This window comes from Marmota monax, unplaced genomic scaffold, assembly GCF_021218885.2.
Source record: "Marmota monax isolate L192 unplaced genomic scaffold, Marmota_monax_Labrador192_F-V1.1 WCK01_AAM20220418_F8-fsc00113, whole genome shotgun sequence".
Classification (NCBI taxonomy): domain Eukaryota; kingdom Metazoa; phylum Chordata; class Mammalia; order Rodentia; family Sciuridae; genus Marmota; species Marmota monax.
The window spans coordinates 3,078,498-3,099,566 of NW_026694479.1; the positions used below are offsets into that span (position 1 = coordinate 3,078,498).

A 21,069-nucleotide genomic window follows, 5' to 3' on the forward strand; every position below is an offset into this window, starting at 1 on the left:
TTAATCTACCTATGCGTCCCTCTGAAGACTCCTTGATTAGCAAAGCTGAGTAGGTCAAAGGATGACATTTTCCAATCAACCTCACATTCACAGACAAATTATATTTCCCTGTATCATTCATTAAGAGCTAGTGGAGTTCAGAGTGTTGGCTTACATGGAAAATCCCAATTAATTAAAAAAATAAAGAAGAAAAATAAAAGTGAATTACTTTTATACTGGGGTATAATCGTAACATTTATATGCATAGATTTCATTAGCAGTAAAGGATGTTAAGGATTTCAGCACTCTTCCCAAGATGCAAACAGAAAATACTACAATGGGAAGCACAATTCCAAGGGTATAGTTTTATGTATCTGTTTTTCAAAGCTAGAGCAGTCATGAAGAACACTGATTTTTAGGATAAATTTTTAATTACTGCCCACATAATTAAATTTTCCACACATGTTCTCTATTACCTCTACTACCATCATCACATAGTATTGATTGTATGACAATCGATGCCGGCAATGCATACCGAGCAATAATACAGTGTGATAATGTTGTGTGCCAACTTGAGTGGTTTAAGCATTCCTAGAGAGATGACAATACATTATTGTGGATGTGTCTGAGGGTGTTTTTGGAAGAAATAAGTATTTGCATTGATAGACTTATCGAAGAAGATTTGCCCTCACCAGTGTGGGCGTGCATCATGCAATCTGTTGAGGACCTGAAGAGCACAAAGAGGCAGAGGAAGGGTAGATTTTCTGTTTGAACTGGGACATCCATCTTCTGCTTTCAGATATTACTGTGTCTAGTTCTCCGGCCTTTGGACTTGGACCAGGACTTAATATTGACCCCAAACCTTGCAAGACATTGGGACTCAGGCTGAATCACACCATTGACTTTCCTGGTTCTTCCGTTTGCAGATGTCAGGTTGTGGAACCTCTAGGCCTCCATAATCTCATGAGCCAAATCCTATAACCAATTAACCAATTTCTCTCTCACATTCACATGTGGGTGCGTGAGCACGCGTACACACACACTCTGAAGAATTCTGACTAGAACAGGGAGTGAACTTAGACTTGAATTTGTCTTTGTCAGGAGCTATCTAAAGCTTTATATACAAGCCTCTCTACTAGAAAGCCAGCTTGGAAAATACCAGAGTAAAGTTGAGTCTTTATCCGGAAAGTTGTTTTGGTTTGTTTGTTTTGTTTTTATTTGTTCTTTTCAGTTATATGTGACAGTAGAGTCTTTTTTGACATAAATATACAAATATGGAGTTATATTATTCTAAATAGGGTCTCAGTCTTGTGGGTGTACATGATGTTGAGATTCATTGTGGTATATCTATGTAATGTACGTAGGAGAGTTATCTTAGATTCATTCCACTGTCCTATTCCTATTCCCCCTCCCTTGACTTTATTCCTCATTGTCTAATCTGAATTTCTATCCCTGCCCCCTTTATCTGGGAAGTTGTTTAGAATTATTGTGACAGATTGTCTTTTACTTGCATGTACCCAAATAGTATTTTTATCATGGGCATGAAATAGCTAAATTTTAAATCCCTGAGATACTTCAATGGAGGAAGTATGACTGATAATTTAAATCAGAAAGTGTGTTTTGAATTCAAGATTTTTTATGTCATAAAGGCTATTTTAACTTGTTTCCAATTTTGAAGCTACATTTTATCTTCAAAAAGCCAAGGAATATAAAATTACTGAGTGTGTCCTGGAGTCTGCAAGGCTAATCAGAGAATGCGCAGAACAGAGATGCTGTTCTTGGAGAACGGGCGCTGCACTCAGAATTCTGTTGTGGAGAATGCTGAAGGAAAGCAAAAGCCCTCAGGAATACTTCAAGCAGCGTGGTTGCAGGCTGATTTAAGGCGTGACTCAAGGAAACATCCATCCCAGTGAAGATTGGTTAAAAGGGCATGGAGCAAGAAACAGAGTAAGAAAAGAAACATGGAAAAAGAAGATCATAGGGAGAAACTAGGATAGTCCTGTAGCCATGCAGATTACATGGTATCAAGAATTTTCTAAGGAAGGGAAGTTGGAAATTTAGTCAATAGCAACATAAAGTATTTTGTCAAATTCATCATTAGGCTTATATTAACAGGCTAGTAAATCATGTTCAATTATTAATCCATACTGTAGATTTTAAGTTCTTTTTTTTCTGGCTGTAAAATATCCTTTTAAGAAAAATCACCTGGAAACATGTAAAGATTGCTATTCAAACCTGGATGACCCAACCAGCAATTGAAGCCTAGTCTGGTGTTTAGAACAGGTGGTTTGTTTTCATAGTACTTATGATAACTGAACCATTTAGATTGGCACTTGGGGTAAATAAGGTGAGCAGGAAGAAAAACTTTTTAAAGCATGCTGTATAAGAACTCATGAAATAAAACAGGAAAGCATTTAAAGTATTTGCTATGCTTTTATGAGCCAAATTTCTTCAAGGTAGCTATTTTCTCTAGCTTCCAGATTTTATTTATGTTGGCTCAATGGAAAACTTTCCTCATGGTAAAGGACATTGAAGCAGGTGTCAGGTACTAGGAATAATGTCAGATATTAATTACCCAATTTAGAAATATCACTGAATTAAAACTGAATTAAAATGAATTAAAACTGATCATAACCAAAAGTTTATTAGTAAGGTATAATACCAAAATTAAATGGGTAACAATTTAATATTTTAAACTATATTTTTGATTGAAGTTTTAATTTGAAAATGAAATAAAGGCATGAGAATAAAAAAAAAAACTAATAGATTTTTCTTAAAAAATTTATTGGAGAACTGAATATTAAGTACCTATCCATATTACTTGATTTATATCATGTTACATTAGAAATATAGAATACATGTAAATTAAACATTAATACTATAAAAAATAGAAAATCCAGAGAACATTCAGGAATCTGTGTGATTTAAATGGATTTTACTGAAGATTTTCATGTATTGAACTTATATTTATTTCAAAAGTTTGCTTTAAAATTAGAATATTTTTGTACTTCATTTCATTCAGTCTATAGCTACTTCCAAAATTATTAGTAAAATTTAATAAAGAAAAAAAATTGGGAAAAGCACTGCAAGAAATTTCTTCAGTAGGTAACTCTTTCTTTCAACTTTTTTTTTTAAAATTTTTGAGGTACTGTGGATTAAACCCAGGGTTGCTCTACTGCTGAGCTATATCCCCAGTCCTATTTAAGACAATGACTTGCTAGTTGCTCACACTGGCCTTTAAACTGTGATCCTCCAGCCTTAGCCTCCCAAGTAGCTGAGACTACAAGTGTGAGCCACTATGGCCTAAATTAAGTAGGTAGCATTGTTGAAACATTCATTAAAAAAATGCTTGCTCAAAAATTCATATGTGACTGCACTTTCAAGTCCATATTTAGAACAATAGCAAGCTTTTCCCATTAAGTTTACTCTTCAAATATTTTATCATTTAGAAGAGTCCAGTGAAATATGTCATTATCAGAAAGTGTTAGTATGGGTACACTTAAAAGAATATTTCATAAGCATGTTTGTTTTCGAATTAGGTTTTAATATACATTTTGTTATATGACATAAGTCTTGATCCCTATACATTATTTTTTTAATAAACAGAGTAGAGGCATAACTACGGGACTGATTCAGTTTTTAAAAAAATGCATATTTTTTGCCATGCTAAGGGTTAAACTCAGGGCCTGGCACATGCTAGGCAAGTGCATTAATATTGAGCTAAATCCTAATCCCAGGATAGCTTTTTCATGCCTGTGTAGGGATTGTATTACTTAAATTCTAGTCAATGATTTTAAAATCTTGAATCTCCATGTTCCTCAAAATTTGTTGAGTTTTTGCTTAGACTGTAGGAATGGGACAAAAGCTTTCAATGAGCTAGCATACAGTCTTAGGAAGCAAGCAGCTACTTAGATCAAGGGAAAAAGAGATACAATTTGCAGTGCTTATTACAAAGGGAGACATGAAAATATTTGACTAAGAAAAATGTCAAATGACACACCTTTGACACCAATATTTTGAAAGTTTAGATATACATCTATGTGCGCATATAAATATATAAAAATATGTATTTGTTTATTTATTTATTTTTATAGGAGATTGATCCCAGGGCCTTGTGCCTGCTTACCAAGTACTCTGTCACTGAGCTACATCCCTAGTCTTATACTTTTTTTATTTTTAAAGAGAGAGAGAGGGAGAGAGAGAGAGAGAGAGAGAGAGAGAGAGAGAGAGAGAGAGAGAGAATTTTTTAGTATTTATTTTTCAGTTTTTGGTGGACACAACATCTTTATTTTCATGTGGTGCTGAGGATTGAACCCAGCGCCCCGCACGTGCCAGGCAAGCGGTACCGCTTGAACCACATCCCCAGCCCCCTATACTTTTTTTTTTCTCTAAATAACAACAAAAATGTGATTCTTTTCATAAAAGCATAAAAAAGAGACTTGCTTAAAATAGAAGCATCAAGTCAAATTACAGTGAATTGGATAATAGCATCAAAGGAAAACCTTGAGGTAAGCAAATTAATTGAGAGAACGTTTTGAATTGTGATACTTAAGATAGGCAGATTTTATGTTAGAATCTTTCACTAGTTTTCCCACAACCCAAGGGATAAGGAATCACCTAAATATTGAAAAGGTGCAATTGTGTTTTTTAAAAGACAAGGATACATTGCAGTGTTTTTCATGCATAAAATAAAATGAAATTCTGATATATGGAACAACATGGATGAATCTGAAGACATTATGCTAAGTGAAAAAAGCCAGACACAAAGGGACAAAAATTGTATGGTTCTGCTTATATGTGATACACAGAATAGAGAAATTCATAGAGACAGTTAGATATAGGTTACTAGGGGCTAGGGAAAGTGAGAATATAAAGTTATTTTTAATGGGTACAGTTTCTGTTTAAAATGGTAAAAATGTTCTGCAAAGGGTATTGTTATTTATACAATATTATGCTTGTATTTAAAACCCCTGAGTTACATACCTTCAATGGTTAAAAGTATACCATTGTATGTATACTTACTGTTGCAAGAAAAGTTAAAAAATAAAGGAAAAACTCTTGGTAATTCAAGATTAACTTGTGTTATTTTTATATTTAAAACAAGAGGCCTTGAACTTAACCAGGCTAGTCAAATAACTATTTAGTTGCTAAGCAAAGTTCCATATGATGTCTAATTGGTACATAAGCCTATCAGTACACCATGAAAAAAAAAATTATCAATTAATTTGGAATTCAGTGTAAATAATGAGAATAGTTCCACAGGATTTTGTCTGGAGAACACAACTATTTAATGTGTTTATCAAATGTGTTATTTCCCCTGAGGGACCTGTATGCCTCCTCATAGCTGTTAATGAGGACCTTGCAATTGAGCATGCTTCCGTTTATTTCCTCTGGCTACCAGAAGCTCTAATGAAATATGATGCCCAGCAACAAGACTTATCTTATGATTGGCATATTCTCCTTGTCCCTGATAGTAATCTTCTGTCTCTATTTATAGTTTACTTCTGTATATGACTTTTTATTGTATATTGCCTCCAATTCTTTGTGGAAAGAGGTGGGTTGTAAATAAATAACGATGTAAAAATAGTTTGATCAGTGACATGATATCTAATATTAAGAGTATGCTCATTAAGTTTGCAGAGCATTCCTAACAAGGATGATTCAGATGAGTTGATAAACCTTTCTTCAGTTCAACTAAATGCACACCTGCTTAAGTACACAAGCACATGCGCGCACACACACACACTCCTGTGCACATGCACACAGGTTTTTAGAACTCATTGTGTATTGGTTCCTTGGTCTGCACCCTTGGATGGCCTACAGTTTTGTCAGAGAAATAGACTCTTTAATCCATTGTTTAAAATATTATATAAACTAGATCAGTTATCAAATCAGCAAACAAAACATTATTTGCAAAAAGCATAATATATTCAATAACCACAACAGTTTATTCATGCAAAATGAAACAGACATCAAGGTGTTACTTTGAATAGAGACAGACCCCCTGGGAATACGTATATTGTTTTAAAAAGACCTACACTTAAAATTGGAAAATTATTGATTAATAATGTCCAGGATGGGCCACTGGTTAATTTGACTTTGGTGGTTGTTTTGAAACTGCTTCAGACCCTGTTGTTCTGCTTCTCTTAATAATACCTTTCAAGAGCTCAATCTGATGATTTTAAGTAATTACTTCTATGCTCATGACTATAAGTTACATCTTCTATTTTTCAATTTTCAATGTTGGACTAGGTGAATAAATTGTGAAATTATCATTGCAACCCTTTTCTGTAATGGAAGTGAATAATTATATGGAAATATAAAATTTCAGAATTAGAAGCCTCAGAAATAATTGGTTCTAATCCTGTTTCTACAGATGAGGTCTTTGATGCTGCGTGTGCTAGGTAATATAACTAGTGAGGGGCGAAGTTAGGGTCAGAACCTAGCTCTTTTGTCCAGACTTTTGCTTTCCCAGCTTTACCATGTACTTGAGCATAGGAACCATAGTTTATAAATCTTTACCCTCCAAGTCAAGAAGTGGCCTATGTGCCAGGCTGTACAAAGGCCCGATTGCTAGAGTAGTTCTCTGTTTGAAAACTGATACTGATACAGAAATTCCAACAATGAGAAAATAAAGTCTCACCCCTTTCATTTCTCATTTAACATTTCTTTTCTGCAGAAGCCCAAGAGTACACACAGTGATGAGGAACAAATGTAATGAATGAATTCCCAGCTCCCATGTAGAGGAATAATTAATCCATTTGCTTCTCATTTTGATTCTGTACCTCCCTTAAAATTTATTATTAGAATTGAACAGATGCCCTCTACAAAGGGTTTTCCTTATAATGAAGTCAGAGCCTGGAGAGTCAGGGTATTGCAGCCTAACTCTGCAGGAAAACAGGCGGACAGCGGAAGTCCTTGAAAACATATGTTCTTTTAACTAAAACCTTGAACTTCCAGAATTAACTTGAAAATTACACCAGAGTATTTTCACCCCACACTTTTTTGACTTTCTGAACTGTGTGCCTAGTTTTCTCTCCATGGCAAGTGTACAAAAATCACAGAAGTTTCATGAATGTGAGGAATAATGTAAAAGATAGTAATTCTAATTGGGAAGGATGCTATCAAAAGCCTGAAACTAAAAAATGTGCTAATTATATGGTCTAGATGCTCAGTAGAGAGATGAGCACGTTAATCATTTCGCTTAAGTGTTAAAATTCCCAAACTCCCCTCCTTTGGCTGCTGATGTTAGAAATAAACCCAGGCAGCCCAAGGGTTAACATCTGGAAGGGTATATTTTTGGTATTGTCTCTGTCACTGTTCTTTTAAGTCTCCAAGAAACACTCGGTCCCACTCACATTTCATTGACTTGTCACAATTTTAATGTGCACTAGTAATGCTAATAGGAATAAAGCCAAACAAGCCAAAGAGGTAAAAAATAAAGACCAATTTCAAGACTTAGAATATATTTCAGGACCTAGAATAATCAGTCATGCATAATACATGGTTAGTAAATATTGCTCCTCTTTTTCTGTCTCCAGATGTCACTTTTCTGTGGCATAATAAAATTAGTCCTGTTCATCTTGTCTGTTTTCTGGACTACACTATTTAATAAATTTATTCTCTCTAAATTCTTTTTTTCCCTTTTTTCTGCTTGTCCCTGTGAATTACTTCCACAGTTTCCTTCTTAGTGATACTAGGTTTAGAAAACTAATGAGAAGTAACAATGCATGGAATCATTACATCTGCCCATAATTTTTTTTAATAAATAATGTTTTAAAATTCTCTGTCTTCAACAATATTTGACAATGTATCACCCTTCTGATCAGATAGATAGAGAAAAACTCCTGGGAATGTGGAATATAAGTAGATCCAGGCTATTCCTAAATGAGGAAGACAGAGAGGAAGACTTTCATACCTTAAATTTTCCTTAGAATTCAATCTTCTAGACAGGTGACATGGCACGTGCCTGTAATTCCAGCAGCTGGGCAACAGGGGTGGACTGAGGCAGGAGTATCACAGTACAAAGCCAGCCTCAGCAATTTAGCAAGGGCCCTAAACAACTTAGCAAGAAACTATCTCAAAATAAAAAAACGGCTGCAGATGTGGCTCAGGGGTTGAGCATCCCCGGTACCAAAAACAAAGCAAAACAAAAACTTGAATTCAATCTTTGAGTCTAAAGCTATTTTTTATAATTTTATAGTATACTAGCTCAATCAGTTATTCTCATTGCATATTCAAGTTAGCCTAAGTAGAAATAACAGGATAAGATAAATCAATCAATCAATCAATCAAATAAATTAATAAATAAATAAATAAGATTTCTCAAGAACAGAACTGATCTGACATGAGCCTGTATTGACCCGTTTGGGTTGGCTCTAGAAATTGGTCCTAGGAGGAACTGAACTCAATGCTTTCTGGATTTTACAGCCTTTCTTAAAAAAGGAAGGACTTGTCATTTCCCAGGCAAACTGTGAGTTAATATAATCTTTTACTAAAGTGAGGGCACATCTCTTTTTCTCCCTCTAATCTGGTTTCAAAGGCTAGAAGATAGAGCTCATTAAATAAATTTTTATTCAGGACCTACTGAGTACCAGGCACTATTCTAGCAGCTGGCAATTTTCCTGATTCTATGATGCTGGGTCACTATTTTATCACTTTTACTATGTTACTAGATATGGGGTGATCAACTTGAATACAATATGCTGTCACTATTTTTACTAAACATGTCGCAGTGATAAACTAATTGTTGTTGAAAGACTAATAATCACATTTTAATGCCCCAAAGTCTTTTGTTGTTTTTTAAAAAAACTTTTAAAAGTAACAATTGCTAATATTTGCATGTATAAAATTTTAAGCCACTTTTCCATCAGTTAATCTACCATACATTTTTAAAAAGCCAGGAATTTTATTTCCATTTTACAAATAAATAAGACCAGAATTATATATGCAGGTTATCATTGGATATCAAACTTGCTAACTTCCTTAGTTGGAAAGGAGAGAAGGAGCAGAAGAAGGTGCCTTTGGCTGGTATAGGTCAGGAATCAACATGAGGCAGAGTTTAACAACGTTTCAATTATGAAGTGAATGAATAATATTATGAAGTCTCATGAAAATTATAATAAATTATTTCAGAGAACAGGAAGGGCAATGCAAATGAAAATCCCATAATATTTATCCCATCCCCATTGACTATGCAAGAGTAGAATTTTGAAAAATTAACTTGGATGCACTAAAAGAAGTTCACCTATTTTATTTTTAAAATCCAATCTGAACGTGAAAAAGAAAGACAACAAACATTTTTTTTTCTTAACTTCAGTATGTGCCTGAAGCTCACAGGTGCTGATATTTGACAGATCACTTTGGAATGTGCAATCAACTAGGCACCAAAAGGGTGTCGACTAATTTTATAAGAGGGAATAAGAGTACAAGACCTCAGCAAAATATCACCAGCATCACATCTGGGGCCTCTACAATGTGATCCCTAACCTCTGGTGACAAGTACTGGATATTTTAAAGAAAAAGTAAAAATTCTTCTCCTTGACTCTTTTTTTTATTGCTGTAAACCACATTTAATAATATCTTCACAAATTTAAATGAGACTATGGAGATTAAACTCATTCCCATGAGAGTAGATGAGGAACAGGAAGAAATTCACTCTGCTGATATTCCACCTTGGCAGGTCTACCTAGTTTCTACAAGGCTTGCTACTGCTGGGAGAAATGGGGGAATTCTCAGTCCTCAAACTTGGTTAAGAGGATGGTTGAAAAACATGGCTGGAGAAAGTCTCCTGCCTTATCCTTAGAGAGTATTCTGCATCTTTCATGTCAGAGAACTATTTAATGGGAAAACATGGCATCATGGAGCTACCTGATACAGGGCCTTATTTCATCTAGGTCTCAGTGAGGAGTGAATTCCTCACAGTGAGAAGGGAATAGACTACAGTTCTATCCTTCCACTAGGATGATGCAAGGAAATGCAGCCTGCCTAGGACAGTGGCAGTGCTGACTGTGACAGGGACCCATGGACAAAGAGCACTCAGCGAAGGGGGTGGGAGATTATTAGTTTTTTTTAAGCAATAAATAAATAAACAATATATGGTAAGACGTTAGAAGAAAAAAACTTCCTCAGGACTTTATTTAAGGTGTGCTCTTAGCATTTACAACTATGGAAATGAAGATTCATCCACAAAACATGGTAAGGATCATAAATAAACAGCTTCCCAGAGCAGAATGATGTGCTACACTATGAAAATTATGAGCAGAGTAGGTCAACATAGAGAGATGTAAATTCTGATTAGACCTTTTATCTTTGATTGTTTCAAAATCACATTAGATCAGATATCCTAAGAATTTTTTTCTAATTTCTTCGTTTTCTTCCTCTTCTCTCCTCCTTTCCTTTCCCGTCATCTTTTCTTTTTTCTTGCTCTTTTTTAAATGAACCTAACTACACAATCTATTACCTATATAATTACCTATTTATTTCTTTGCTCAAAGGTGAAATCACACACACACACGTGTGTAACTTAACCATGCAACTAGATATCATTCTCATTCTAAGATGAGTCATTTTTCAATTAAATCTTCCAGAATGTTCATATAATCAGATAGCTTGAATAAGGGAAGCCTTCCCAAGTACCAAGTGACATGTGTGGTGCCTAGAATAGATCCACCTAGTGAGCAATAAACCTTATATAGGGACACAATGTTGGCCAGGCTCATTTTGAATTAGTAATGCCACAGTGTGTGTCAAGAATGTTAAAAATGTTTAACAGGAATGACAGAAACTGCCATATGCCTACTTTAGGCTCCAATATCCCCTTCTTTCCCATAACAAAGCCAGATCTCATTGTAGTTTGGAGAGACAGGCATCCAGATAAAAGACAGCATTTTCTAGCCTCTAGTTAGTAGATGTAGCCATTGGACAGCCTTCATCCATTGGTATGTGAGCATGACAGTAATGTGTGGTACTTCCTTCAAATCTTTTTAAAGACTAGCATCCCTTTTTCTTTCTTCTTGCTGTAGGTCTGGAAGAGAGGTGTGATGGCTGGAGTGCTAACTGCTATCTTGGACCTGATCCAATACCACAGAAATGGAGTATTGAAGAGCTAGAAGAAATCAGAATGAATCATGGGGCTGCCCTGCCTCAGGACTTACCTTAAGTGAGAAAATAAATCCCTATATGTTTAAATCATGATTTTTCTGGCAATCTCTTACCTATGGATAAACATAAAACTAACTAGCAAAGTAGGTAAAACTAAATATAAAAACCTAAAGTACTAATTAACAGTTTCTGTGTTTTTTCAATTAATATGAAACCAAATATAGCTATAAAAAAGAAAATCATCTGTTGTTATTGGGTTATTCTATATTTTTCACAACTATTTTTACATATCCAAGATATGTTGCTTAGATTTAATAGGATACATTTAATTTTTTTATTATTCAATATTATTTTCATCATGAATTATTTTTATGCCTTGCCTCTATTCCACGATATAAATCCCACTTTAACTATGAAGTATAGAAGAGGAAAAAATCTTTTGCCCTTCTATTCTGGAAAACTACTCCTTTGGCATGTGTATTTTATTTTTATTTATGTAGCAGATTACAGACTCAGGAAGGCAAGATCATTGTATTTTACACGGCTCATAGCAAGCGATTTAAATACAATGGTCTATAAGTATGTTTCCACTGATATTTATGGTATGTACCTAGCCTATGTAAAATATATTTCTCCCAGTAATTCTTAGAAAGGATAGCATTGTTATTAATGATTATTTCTTCACTTTTTTTTACCATTTCCTGCATAGTTCCAATTATCTCCAAAAGAAGAAATAAAGATCTAAAATATATGACCTTGTAAATCAAGGGGAATAAAATCTATGAATATCTGAAATCCTAAAACTTTTAAATGCTATTAATAAAGACATCAAAATTCTGTTTAAAATACTTTGCATATCTAATGTTCTTAACAAAACATGCATTTCAAGCAGAAGTTTTAAGGGTTTTAAATCACAGATTTTCACAGCATTTCCTTCCGGCAGCTGATGAAGATTGGATAATATACAATCAGAACACTTTTTCTACACATTTTAAATTGATTGAAAAATAGAAACAGATTTAACATTCAAAAAAAAAAAAAACACATTTGCAACCGTTATATAAAAATGGCCTGATCTGATTTAGTAGATACTAGGTATAGAAACTTAGAGCTTGACAGCGTTCTTTGGGATGTTTTAAAACAGAGGGAGCGTATTATAACACTCAAGCTGCCGCTCTCAAAATAAGTGCATCTGACTAACAGTTTGAAGCTTCTCCGAGGACTATCACCAAAGAAAACCTTGCAATTTATGAAAGGTGTTCTTCATACTTCATTTGAGGTACAAGCCTGACATTAAATAGGTTATGAATAGTTTTCAGTAGAAAAACATAAATGTAATAAATTGCCAAAGATGAGCTATATGGAAATACAACATATTTGCATAAGATTTGAAAGTTTAACATTTATTACTGTCTGCAGTCTGACATATAACTGGGTGACTGAAAAATAACTAGGTAACCATTCAAGTTGTCAGTTTGCATTAACTAGGTATATAATCAAAGAAAATAAATAATGAACAAGAGGATTCCTCTGCCATCATGCTCACTAAGCTATCAAGGCATTGACTATTAATGATTGTTACAGCATTGTTATTAATGATTATTTCTTCACATTTCTTTTACCAGTTTCCTGCAGAGTTCCAATTATCTCCAAAAGAAGAAATAAAGATCTAAAATATATGACCTTGTAAATCAAGGAGAATAAAATCTATGAATATCTGAAATAAAAAAAAAACTGGCCCCAGATATCATCCATAGAACATCATAGCTTTAAATATGAGTAGTCATATGTATGGTCAAATATTCTACATTTACTCTCAGATGTTGTCTTACTTAATTCCTTTCCAAATGTAAGGTCATATAGAACACTTTTCTCTGCCTAAGTTTTTCCCTTCTGTAGTGTGACTGGATCTATTGAAATTATTTCATGCTTTCCAGAAGGCCGGGTCATGATAGCTAACATGGAAATGACTCAATTGTTGGGGGAATGGAAAAGAGGGGGTCTAGAAGTAAAAAGGTCTTGACTCCTCCCAAAAGTCCTTTGATGCCTCAGTCATGGGCACATCAGAACCAAATCAGAGTTCTGAAGAATTAATCCAGTCAACCACACACCTAGGAGCAATCTGCTATCTTTTTACAATTAGAAAAATCTCCTTAAAACAGAGAACTTTATGAATAAATGGGATTCATTTTTCCTACTTTTAAGAAATTTTCTGATAAAAGTGTGGTTTGCATTGTATAGCTTATTTCTCAAGAGCACATTTTGACTGCATTTGAAACTTATTTTGAAGTACTAGAGAATGAAGGGTTGCATTGTATACAAACTTACAAGCTGGTAAAGAAAAAAAAATCCTCCTAAAAAAGAAATATGAAAAAGATAACTAAAGATAACTGAATATTAAAAATGATTCTATAATGAAGGCAAGGTTGGACTATAGGATTCTCATACTCACACAAATCACTAGCGGTGAGATTTATAAATAAAACAAAATTTATTGTAAAAGCTAGGATATTTTTGAGTGTGAAATGGGGAGCTATTTACAGTAGGCATTAAATGGAACTATGCTAGGAAAACCCATAAAATATGTTTACCCTATTTATAAAAGATGGGTAGATATATTATTTGGCTAGATTTATAGATGATTTTATCCTTCATCTCCATGAAAATTAGTAGAGACTTAATGTAATTATTTTGTCTGCTAAAAAATATGCCCAAACCTGAGGCCTTCAACACACGACCATGTTGGAGTAACTCCCACTGGACATATTTTCCCATAGTAAACAATGAAATGGACAAAATATAGTATTTATCTGTTCTGAGGCAATGAACAATAGGCAATTCAGGATTAGAATCCTTGAGAGGTGGAAGTCCATAAAGGGAACTCTATATTGTCTTGGCTTCTTACAGTTTTCAGATTGTATGAATGAAGTGGAGCCAAAGTCAGCTCCTTAACATTTAGAGAGAGGGCAGAGGTCAGGGATGGTGGAGCATCTGGAGCGTGCATGGTATGATACCAGAAAGGAATACACAGTAGGGTAGGAATACAAGGAAGGAGGAGTGAAACTTTTCCTAGAGACACCCTGTGGGTCCTTGGCTAAGGCATGGGTTGTCCATATAGAGTGTAAGACTCCATGTGACCAAGCAGAGAAGGGCTACTTGTGGTGAGACCGAGAATTAATATCTCTGTTTATCTTCTTTACCTCTGATGGTGATGGATAGAAAGATATCAAAGTCAGCTCATCTGAGTGGTAAGAGTGAAAGACCATTCCAACATGATAAAAATGGTAATTTATTAAAAACTTATAACAATTCTACTAGCAGATATATATGTGTTTAATAATGGAGCTTCAAAAATTTATGAAGAAAATACCAACAGAATAAAAGAAAGTCATAGATGATAAATCTACACTAATAGATTTTCAACACTTCTCTTGCAGTATTTTATGAGACATGTAGATAAAAATCTTTCAAATAAAGAATACTTCAACCACATGATCAGCTACATTGAATACATTGATGTTTATGTCAATACCATGCCCCACAACTTCATAGTACATACTTCTTTCTTTTTTGGAGGGGGGAGGTACTGAGGATTGAATTCAGGGGCACTTGACCACTCAGCCACATCCCCAGCCCTATTTTGTATTTTATTTAGTGCCTTGCTTTTGCTGAGGCTGGCTTTGAACTCACCATCCTCCTGTCTCAGCTTCCCAAGCCTCTGGGATTACAGGTGTGCGCCACTGTGCCCAGCCATACTTCTTTTAAATACACTTAGAACATTTATGAAGATAGACTGTATGCTGATTCTGGCCTCTAAAATATGATGTTTCAATAAATTTCAAAAGATAGAAATATCCTAATGTGTGCGTTTAAGCAAAGCAGAGTTTAAATTAGAAATCAATAAAAATAATCAACATAGAAAAGCTTCCAAATTTTGGAAACAAAACAACATACATATAAATAACGTATGTTGAAGGAAGAAGTCATTAAAAACATTAAAAAAAAAAAACACCATTTTGAACTAAATGGTAATGAAAACACCATGAAAAAAATTCATGGGATATAGCCGACCCAATGATTCAAAGGAAGTCTGTAGCATTAAAATTCTTATATTAGAAAAAAAATAAAGACTTGAAAGTAATAACCATTTTCTTAAAAATCTGGGGAAGATATCAAATTAAAAGCAACATAATAAAATGAGAGCAAAAATAAGAGCAAAAAAATTAAATTAAGAATCGATAAAAGATAAAGAAAATAACAAATTAAAAAATTGGTAGTTGTAAAAGACTCAAAATAATGGGCTAAAGCAAGCCTGACCAAGATAAAAATAAAAATATAAATTACCAATATCAAGAATGAAAGTGAAAATATGATTACAGCTCAGACAGGTATTTAAAATATAATAAAGGGATATTATGAACATTTATGAGAATACGCTTGACAACTTTGATGAAATAAGTACGCTCAAAAACACAATTTGCAAAAATTAACATAAAAAGTTGAAAATATGAGTAACACTGAATCTGAATCTTTTAAAGGATTGAATTCATAATTAAAAAGCTCCTAATCAAGAAAACTCCAAGCATAGATGAATTCTCTGGTGAATTTCTATAAAAATTTTATGGAATAAATAAATCTACACAAATTATTTAAGACAGGAGGCGGAAATGCTTAAATATTTTTCTACTCATATAATGAGGCCAGTAGCACCCAGGTAATAAAATCTAACAAAAATATTTCAACAAAATATAGATACTAATATCCCTCCTGAATATAGACAAATTTTGACCAAATATTGTCAACTCAAATTTAGTATGACACAAAATGGCCATACATCAGTAACGAGTGATGGTTTATCCAATGGAATGTAAGATGTAGTTAGCACTGTAAAAAAAAAATCTGTTCAATCCATCAAGTTATCAGGAAAGGAAGACAGGCCATATGATCATTTCAATATATAAGTTTTGACAAAATTCAATACCCATTCATTGTAAAAAATTTAACAAAGGAGGAGGACAAAGGAACTTCCTTAGTCTGAAAAGGTATCTACAAAAAGTCTAAGTTCATATCATAATTAACAATAAGATATGGAACATTTTCCTTCTTTGTAGAATTGAATAATTTATTCTAAAATATATATGAGAATGTGAAGGATGAAGAATGCTAAGATAATTGGGCAAAAGAAGAAAGTTGGAGAACTTACATCACCTGACTTCAAGACTTACATTTGAGACAATAAGGTATTGATATAGGATAACTCAATCAAAGGAATAGAAGAAATAGCACAGAAATAGAAATATGTTTATATATGGTCTGCTGACTTTCACTAAAGTACCAAAGCTATTTTTCAATAAATTACACTGGAACAATTGAAAAAACATGTGAAAAAATGTATACCCCTGCCCTCACACCATGCATAAAAATGAATCCAATATCATCATAGACTCAAATGTAAATCAGAAGTTTAAAGATTTTCAAACATGTTATTAGCAAATGTTTCTTAGCACTGAGCATAAAAGAAAATATTGATCAATTAAACCTCATCAAAAGCCAATTTATCGAAAGACATAGTTAGGAAAATAGATAAGTTACAGACTGAGTAAAATTTTTCCTAATACATAAAATTTAATAAAGGGGGCTGAAGTATAGTTCAGTGCAGGAGCACTTGCCTAGCATGCATGAAGTCCTGGGGCTGGAGGAAGACAAAGGCCTTCTATCCCAAATATATTTTGAAAAATGAATCATGCAAATGAACTTAATGAGCAAATAACTTGAAGAAACAAAAAGAAAAAAAAAAAGAAGACACAAGCATGTGTTATGGCTAATTAGCACATGAAAATATATTCTGCATCCCTAGTCACAAGGGCAATGCAAAACCACTATGAGAGCACAAGAAAAGCCCAACCCAAGACTAATAACATCAAGTGTTGGTGAAGATCTGGAACAAATGAAACTGTCATTAATTTCCAGTAGGAGTGTAAAATGGGACAAAGATTCTAAAGACACAGTGAGGCAGTTAAGAGATAAAACACCAATGTGTCCCATGACCCAGAAGTTTCTCAGCTTGTTACTATTGCAAGAGAAATGAACACATGTGGTCTCAAAATGCTTTTAAAAATATATTTATAGTAGCTTTATCCATAATATCTAAAACTTGGTAACAACCCAAATGTCTACTGCAGGAATAATTACAAAGTTATGGCACATTAATTCAGTGGAATACAATTAAACAGTAAAAACAAATGTATTACTACTATCATACTCAACAACAGGGTTGACACTCAGAAGCATCACTGAGTGAGGAAGACAGAAACAAAAATAGCACATATTGCATTATTACATTGAAATGAAGTTCAAGGACAGGCAAAACCAATCCCCTTGATAGAAATCGCAACTGTAGTTGCCTATTGAGGGTGGGTGAGTAGGATTAACCTTGCCTTTATTACAGGGTTTTTTAACATAACAAGCTGAATGGCATATATTCCAAGTATCTATTTTTTAAGAGTTGGGACATTGTCAAATTGATTCTTTTAATTGTCCAACTCACTAAATGCTTTATAACATACATAGCCTTTAAGATAGATATAAGCCCACTTAATAGTTTTAAATAAAACTTAATTAGGAATTATCACTTTAAATATTTTTCTTGTGTGCACAATTCACATAATTGGAGACCAATTAGGCATGTGTTTAAGAACAGTTTGAGGTGACAAAGATACAGAAGACTACTGGTCCTTCTAAACTAAAACACATCCTAAAATTTAGGAGCAAAGTCAAGGACATCCTCTGAAGAATAGATAATTAACATAAAATGGACAAGATTAGATAAAATATTACAATGTGTAAAGAGACTTTTTGGATGATAAATTATTTTAAATAAATGTACCAAATGACTTAAAATTAAAGTTAATAACACAGAAGGAAAAAAAAACATAACATTTAATGATATTTTAAAAGAAATTGGCCAGCAATTTTTTTTTGAGATTTTTGATAGGTAGAAATCCTACTATCTTTCTCTCCAAGAATTCAATCAATAAGATGCTATCTGAATCATTTAATGAACACTTTAAGTGTTAGGATTTAATTGCTATTTCCTTGGGAAGAGGTCTAAAATTTATGAAGGATTAGGAGGTTGATAGGAAGGCATTCTCCAGATTAAATAACTACAAAGAGAGTTATCTTTCTTGAAATAAATAAAATGTGATCCTATTTCCCATTTATTATGTTAAATATAATAGCGCCTTTAACAAATGTGTTATTAAGCCTTTTGCTGATCTAAGTGTATCTGTATCTATTTTCTTGGTTCCTTTGAGAAACCATGCAAAATTTTTATCCCATGTTAATTACCAATTTAATCAGTCAATGCTAAAAGAAAATCTTTTGCTCTAATTATAAAAGACAGTTGTAAACATTTGACGTGATGAATACCTTTCCTGATCTTGGGCAGGCTATAATTTATTAAGCACATATATGAGGGGAAAAACTGATACAGTGCTTAATCAGCAGCGACCCTCAATTAAAACAGGTGATGTTTACTGGGTTTAAGAATAACAGCAATACAACTCCAATTAGCTATCAAATCATCTGGCAAAACAGCTGTTACATAAATAGAAAATCACTTAGCTTTTCTGCTCTTTTTTTTTTCAATTTTGTCTTTATTTTTTAAATCATTTAAAAAGATAGTCCAATTTTACAAAACTTTTAAACAGGGGAACTGATATGCAGTGTTAGAAGTTATGACAGTGTTTAACTTTGATGGGGTGGGGAAAGGGTGGAGAGGAAGGGGTTTGATGAGAAGGGGTCAGAAGACCTATTGGAATACTGGTGCTACTGTTTCTTAACTAGGTGTTGGTTACAGGCATGTGCTCATTTTGTGAAAATCCATCAAATTGTTCATTTATAATTTGTATATTTTCAGAATGTATGTTGGACATCAAAACATTCACCCTAAAGTATAAATTCCTTCTAGAAATACATGAAATTTTCTCAGCGTTGTATAAAACTGAAAGCTTTTATGTTCAATTCCATAAGAAACAGCAATTTTCTTGAAAAGGTTTCTTCATCAATTTCTTGTGTTTTCCCAAAATACCAGAATATCTAAAATTCTTATAAAATAGGACTTTAAATAAAATGAGGGTACAAACACTGGCTTTTGGACTACCATCCGATTTAGAAATAACATGTTACTTACCAATGATGTGTAGTCTCCCTCAGTTTTGCAGCAGTTTGCTTGAGTTGCCAACTACAGAGTATTGGTGTGGCACGTGCCTGAAGAAACAGAAAAAATAGAAAAATCTCTATGCTATGAGGTTTTGATTTTATTTTTACTGCGTATGTCAACTATGCCATAATGCATTTATCTATTTAACTATAAAATGGTAACTCATTCAGTTAACCATTGTAACAAAGGATGGATGAGTATCTTTGCAGGTATCAGGATGTTCAGATCTGTAGCTGTGTGATACATTACTTTCCATTCAAGGAAATTAGGTAAATAAAGAATTATAATAATCTTCCCCCCAAATGGTGAGTATATAAAGATGTATAGGTGCAATCTTATAGAAATTCAGAGGCAGAAGAGGCTACTTTCCTCAGGAAGAAGGGATAACACTTTAAGGAGGGATTGTGGGGCAAGAGCCGGAAGGGGAAGAATGAATGGCAAGGTATTCCAGGTGCTTTGGGACAAAATGAACAAGTTATAGAGTTTGAACATAATAGAAAAGAGGGAGAACTTAAAGCATTTCAGGTATTTTGGAGAAATTTCAGAGGGATCGGAAGTCAGAAAAAAAACTTTGGGGCAAGAGGTTGAGTCACTTGCTGTGATCCAGTGATTCGGCATTTGAATATGAAAGAGGTGAGACTGGGCTTTATGGAAATTGCAGTTTATGGAGACAAACTGACAGAGTGACTATAATGATACATGACAAGGAGAAGAGGACTTTTGGGGGTCTGTCTCAGAGGAACAAGTCTGGACTAAGGGGTGAAGGGAAAAAAATCAAATTTCAGGGAAGGGATCATCAAGGCAAGAAAGTTTGATGAGATCATCAAGTGACAGACTGTAAAACACGAAGAGAGAGGACCAGGGACAGACTAAGTTCAGGAAGCTGCCGTCAGAGGAGAGGAAGGGATCTCTGAAGAGTCTGGCATTAGGAAAGACAAGTGAGGGTTGTGTTAAGAAGGAGGCTGTGTTCAAGAGTGGAATGCTCTGTAATCCAAGCAGCGTTCATGCTGAAAAGTAGTTATTTCTCTTGTTTGTTGACTTCCAAAGGTGATCACAAAAATTTGGGGGTAATGGGGTTGGTCTGATATTTGGTCTTAGCATACAAACATCTGTATCAGTTGGTATAGTCAGTATGTGCCTGCGCAATATCAGTTGTTAAAAAATTTTGAATGAATGAGTTGTAGTCTGCTACGGTAGGTGATTATTTCCAGGAAGTGGTTTTCTTTGATGTTCTTGGTATGCCAGGGGTATATGCAGGTGATTAAACTTAGTGTATCAGGGGTCCTTGCTGGTAACTAGAGTGAGTTGTTCTATCTTCTAGCAAGATGATCCCCTCCCCAACCTGGAGATATATACCTGGGCTTGGAATACCCTAGAGACAGTTGTTACGAGAGGTGTCACCTTGGACTGTTATTTTAGAAAGAGAGGTTGGGCATAGTGTAATTAGCCTAGTGCTTGGGTTCTAAGGTCCTTTGGGTTCTAAGGTTCTAAGGTCCATTTAGCTTCAGACTTCCCGGATCAGCTTGTGATCTGGGTGTGACTATAGTCAGAGACTCATTCACCTAGGTGTCCTGCCAGAGCCAGACTTGCACCTGGACTATAAATCCTGACTCATCAGTACATTTGAGATTTAATGAGGATGATGATGATGATGATGATGATAAAGAACAAGTTAGTGTTTATTGAGAAGCCCATTGGTGCTGTTTAAGATGCCTCATGAGTATTAGCTCATTTAATCTTCTCAGTAATCTTATTTATTCTCCTAC

At 34.1% G+C, this 21,069-nt stretch overlaps 1 protein-coding gene across 14 annotated transcripts in view; it reads right to left on the minus strand.

Annotated features, from left to right (window-relative positions):
- The window catches only part of Tenm3 (teneurin transmembrane protein 3), a 2,500,614-nt gene that overhangs the window by 824,231 nt on the left and 1,655,314 nt on the right, over nucleotides 1-21,069 (minus strand). For all 14 annotated transcript variants that reach the window (XM_058571207.1, XM_058571205.1, XM_058571204.1 and 11 more), the window contains exon 8: nucleotides 19,274-19,350. The gene's annotated coding sequence lies outside the window, so the exon portion shown is untranslated. The remainder of the gene's footprint in view (nucleotides 1-19,273; nucleotides 19,351-21,069) is intronic.